Raw genomic sequence first — 5705 nt, 5'->3', positions numbered from 1 at the left:
TATTGATTGAGATTAAACACTAGATTTGTATTGTTCTTGATTGAAGAATAGAGAGATGATTATTCTTGTATGTCTGGATAGATTATTCAGTAGACATGTGAAGTCAGATCGAAGAAAGAATACCGTATGTCTGTGTTTTGTATTTCAGCATCTCTGAAGATGTATTTGTTAGATATTCATATGCTGGAAACAGATTGATCAGATTCAGATATGATTTCGATTAGATTGTGATATTATTGATATGACTCAGATTGTATCTTGTTCAGACATTGATCAGATTGTATACTGAATTGAGTATTGATTAGAACAGATTGTGAATTGAGTTACACATTGATACAGTGTATTTATATTGGCATTTCAGATCGGATATGGACAGACTGGACTTCAAGACTTCGTCTTCCTCAGACGGGGACGACAAAGGTATAATTCATGTGATATTTGGGAAGATATAACTCAAATCAGATCCTATTTGAGTTTCCCAATTAAATCACATACTAGACCTATTGTTTATCTTTTGATTATGATTGTTTATAGATTTGTTTATAGAACTGGTATACAAATCTTGCTATACTTTGTTTACAGATCATGTGGCATGGTATTAGAATGATTATGCTTGTTTACAGACTGTGTATTCATGCATTAAGATAGGACAGTCTGGAGATCAGACAGACTTCTAGATGTTCGGCGATATCTCAGCTTAGGGGAAGATCACCGCCCCTTTGTAGACGTGGATACAGATCAGGCCGAAGTCTAGGAATAAGACGTACCGTCACCCCGATTGGAGAGTAGGTGATAGATCGTCTTATTCACCCCGGGATCCCTAGAGTTATAGATCGAGTCAAGTCTAGACATGATTTGATTAGAACTGCATGCTTATATGGATGTGGCTCCTAGATCATGGGACCCATCATTACTGCTTTCAGTTGGATTAGCATGTTTTATGATTAAGATTGTTTATATGCATGTCTATCTGAATTGAGTTGCATGCTTATTTGATTAATTTCATAGACTATGAAATAGATTGTGTCTATACATGATAGCATGTTTTACGATTTAGTTTGTTTATATACATGCTTACCATGTTTTATACTGAGATTTATTCTCACCGGAGTTATCCGGCTGTTGTCTTGTTTTGTATGTGTGCATGACAACAGGTGGGGCTGGATCAGGGTCGAGATGACGATGAGAGAAGACGAGTTAGCGTGGTGATTCCGGACTTGTAGCAGACTTGGTTTATTACTTGAATTTAGTAATTGAACCTTAGAATTAGGTTGTACAGTATTGTACTTTTCTACTGAACTGTAGTTTTTATACAGAGATGTATATTGTTTAGATTCCATTACCTTCCGCAGTTACATTTTAAAAAGAAAAATTTTTAGACCTTGTTTTATCTTAATTGATAATTAAATCCCAAAGATGATTAATAAGAAGATGATTAGCGTCCGGGTCCCCACAACAGGTGGTATCAGAGCGATAAATCTTTTAGCGATAGATCCTTTAGATTGAGATAGTCAGAACTGATAGATCCTTTAGACTGAGTTAGATTGAGATAGAAGAGAATGAGCGGGGTAGATTGAATTTTCGTCCTTGCATGATGTGTGCTAGCATGATTTATTGCTTTCCCTATTACATGTTGTTTGTTATCTGAGTTGATTACAGCATGTAAGTATCAAGCCTAGATCAGAACCGAGTCTGAATCAGAGGTATATGATCAGAGGAGGGCTGAGACAAATTATACAGACTGTATATTGATTTGTTTGACATTCAGATATACCGCCTCGGAGATTTCCAGAAAGGGGTAGTACTTCGTCTGAACAGCTAGATGTATCAGAAACTCAGTTAGAAAAAAAGATGAAAGAATTTGAGTTATTACAGCCGCCGGTTCTGAATGGTACCGAGACATCTGAAGACTGTCAGAACTGGTTTGATGATATAGAAATCTTGTTTGATTTACTTGACTGTACAGATGAACAGAGGGTTAAAATGGTGCCTTATCAGTTACGAGAAGCCGCCAGGAGTTGGTGAATTACCAGTAGAAGAATGTGGGCACAGAGAGGTACAGTGATGTTGTGGGAAATATTCAGAACTGAATTCTATCGAAGATTTTTCTCAGCTTCGTACCGAGAGGACAAGAAATTAGAGTTTGAGAATTTGAGCCAAGGGCAGCTGAATATTGACCAATATATTGCTAAATTCTCTACTCTACTGCATTTTGCTCCTTATTTAGCTGGAAATGATGAAGCTGTAGTGAATCATTTCATCAGAGGGCTGAATTCAGAGGTAGTTGCATTTATGAATTTGCAACGACCTTACCATTTTGCTGACATCCTGAGTAGAGCAAAGAGAGCGGAGGCAAGTCTGATTAGACAATTGACAAGGTTGTGTGTGAAGCCACTTCAGACACAGCAATCCCCTCTTCGAATTGAGCGTGGCAGCACGAGTGGAAAGCAAGAGTTGTTGAAAACTCGTAAGAAGCCATTCAAGAAGTTGGGAAGTGGCTCCTCTAGCTTAAGTGGTTCGAGTCCAAGCCATACTGATGTCTATTGTAGGACTTGCGGAGGGAGACATTCCTCAGAGCAATGCCAAGGAGTGCTTGGTAGATGCAATATCTGTAAACAGCTGGGACATTTTGCTAAAGTTTGTCCCCAGAGATGGTCCCGAAGATCGTAGGGAACAGCGTTTAATTGAGAAACAGAACCAGAATCCACAACAGGTACTATTCTTTATGATTTTATTGCATATGTATTGATATATACGAATGCATTTGTTAAAGAATATCTTTGACTGAGTTGTATGGAGATATGCTGTATCTGTTGGGTCTAGTGGTACCGTAGTATTGATTTCCTAGTTTGTTGAGGAAATGTTGATATCAGAGATTCCTGTGACATATTATATACTACAGTAAGATAAGAATGAGATCGAGTTAGATTATGATGTACTTGTGTTTTCTGATTTGAACGCATTATTGATATGTATATGCTGCACAAGTACAGACATATTGTAGAATTTTTCCAAAAAAAAAAAAAAAATGGTAGGAGTAAGACCAGAAAGGAATGATCAGTGGAGATACCACGATAAGGATTCTAGATTTAGAATTCCTTTGATATCTGTATTGTATATGACTCGATTAGTACAGAAAGGAGCAGATTGCATCCTTATGTATTCAGTAGATCCACTGAAATCGAGTTTAGTATTGACAGATTGGTCAATATTATACAAGTTGGCGGATGTTTGGCTAGATCAGATTTCAGGATTGTGTTATATCAGAAAGATAGAGTTCAGAATTGAATTGAGATCAGGCATTGTTTGTATAGTAGATTTAGTACAGAATGGTATTGACTATACAGAATGATACAAAATGAATTGAAGGAATATTTGGAAGATCATACTAAATATTCTGAGAATTATGATTCTTGTATACAGAAATTGTTCAGATATGTATTTTGTTTGAAACAGATTGTATTCAGAATATGTGATATCTGTAGTTGGTATACCGATTTATTTGCACAGTTGAGACAGAAATCAGTGACTGTAACCGACACAGGTAACAGATATATCAGAATTAGCAGAACTGTCAGAAAGTCAGAATCGCTGAGTTTTACAGATTTTCTTATTCTCTGATCTCATTATTATGTTATATCTGTTTACGTATTGTGCTTGCTCTAAATCAGTATTTGAGACATCTGATATTGTTTGAGAGCATATTCTATTTGCAGATGAGATATGACAGATGATTAGGCACTGTGAAGATTGATCAGTAGTTAGAATTATCAGGGTTGCCGCAATCGTTGTTTTATGAGTACTAGATCTGTATAGGATCTTTCTATTCTGAATCTGATGTAATATTCCTGTTATTGTGAATCAGTGTTTGATACCGATTAGTGTAAACAGTCAGACATATGATCAGAATGTTCAGAATTTGTTTGTAATAATCAGAACAGAGCATCAGTCAGAATAACAGATATTTGATTTTGTGTTATATGGGACTGAGTATGTTATAATATCAGAATGTTTCAGAATTGGCTACAGATTTTGATATTGATAGTCAGAGCTGAATACCAGGTAGGTATTTCTTACTTAATTTATGTTATTCACTGATTTGTTTATACAGGATCGTTCGAATCTGAACTCACAGATAGTGTCAGAACCGCATAGTAGTGGATTCAGTTTTCATTCAGATAGTTGAGAATGTATGATATTCGAACAGACAGTCGTGATATAAACAGATTAGATCGGTTATAACAGAATGTGTACAGAAATGTTGGCAGAAATTGTACTGATAAGTCTGAATTGCTAACAGAAGAAGACAGAAAAATAGAAATCAGAAGATTTGTTACAGAATATGTATATTTCTGAATAGAAATGGGAGTACATTTCTATGGTTTCGTAATGACATTACAGCCATTTTCTTTAGATTTTGATATGATATGATTATGATTGACAGATTTCTCAATCTATATCTATCAGTTTGTACCAGATTACGTACAAACAGAACTAGATGACATAGATCGATGTCAAAGAAATAATCAGATGAATTAGAATATTGAATTAGATGATATCAGATTGTGGTTTTGATGGAGTGGTACTTGTGATAGACTATATCATAAGCTCGCTTGTGCAGATTTATTATAGATTGGCAGGTAGTCAGAGAGATTGACAGATAGTCAGGGTGTAGTAATCAGATATTGGCAGATATTGGTAGAACTTTAGTGCTGGATGTTAGCACTAGTTATCCAGATAGTCAGCATGAATAGATTTAAGACACCAACGTCGGATGATGACGATTGGTATTTGAAGATAAAGACTGAATATGTCCTGGATTGGGATAAGCAAACATGATAACAACTACAGGTAGTATTGTTTTGTTATAACTTACAGGTTGGGTATATACGGATGTTGTATAACCCATATGGTGAGATGAATTCAGTCAGAAGGATTGTGAGAAGTATTGTGATAGGATACTTCTTGACTTTGTATTCCTGATTAGAATCAAAGATGGATACAAGGAAGATATTTCAGAATAAATCTAATGAAGCGAGTTTGGATGTTAAACTCTGTTATACATTTCTTCAAATAGATTTGGATTGCTTGAGGTGAGTTCGAGGACGAACTCAGATCTAAGAGGGGGAGAAATGTAATGCCCGAGAATTATAGAATTGTTAAACCAAGATTATTAATCTTCATTAACGAGAGACTCGGAAGATATGAGAATGCATGACATGCACTGAGGGAAGAAAGATTTGAGACACCAGGTGTGACATGATCAGGAAACTAGAATTTAGAAGTTTGCACAACCGCACCCGCGGTGCTAGCACGACCGCCCCCGCGGTGTGTGTGCAGAAAATGTAGTGCAAAGCCCGTAGCCACACCGCACCTGCGGTATTAGATGGAGCGCACCCGCGCTGAGGACACCGCACCCGCGGTCTTGTAGGCAGCGCACCCGCGGTCTTTGCTTCGAACATTTTGGATATAGATCACCGCTTGAGCGCACCCGCGCTGCTACGCTCACCGCACCCGCGGTCATGCGTGTTACATGAAGAAATAAGCCACGTTTCCCAACTTTTGCATGCAATATATATAGATGAAGGACGCGTGATTTCTCTTAGAATTTCAGAAAAAGGGGCGAGGCTTTGGAGAGAAATATCCTTACGCCTTTTTTGAGAAATCCGGGTATTAGAATTCGAAGCTGAACGCAGCAGCGTGTT

This window comes from Primulina eburnea, chromosome 1, assembly GCF_022965805.1.
Source record: "Primulina eburnea isolate SZY01 chromosome 1, ASM2296580v1, whole genome shotgun sequence".
Lineage (NCBI taxonomy): Eukaryota > Viridiplantae > Streptophyta > Magnoliopsida > Lamiales > Gesneriaceae > Primulina > Primulina eburnea.
Note: the sequence above shows the minus strand (reverse complement) of the source record.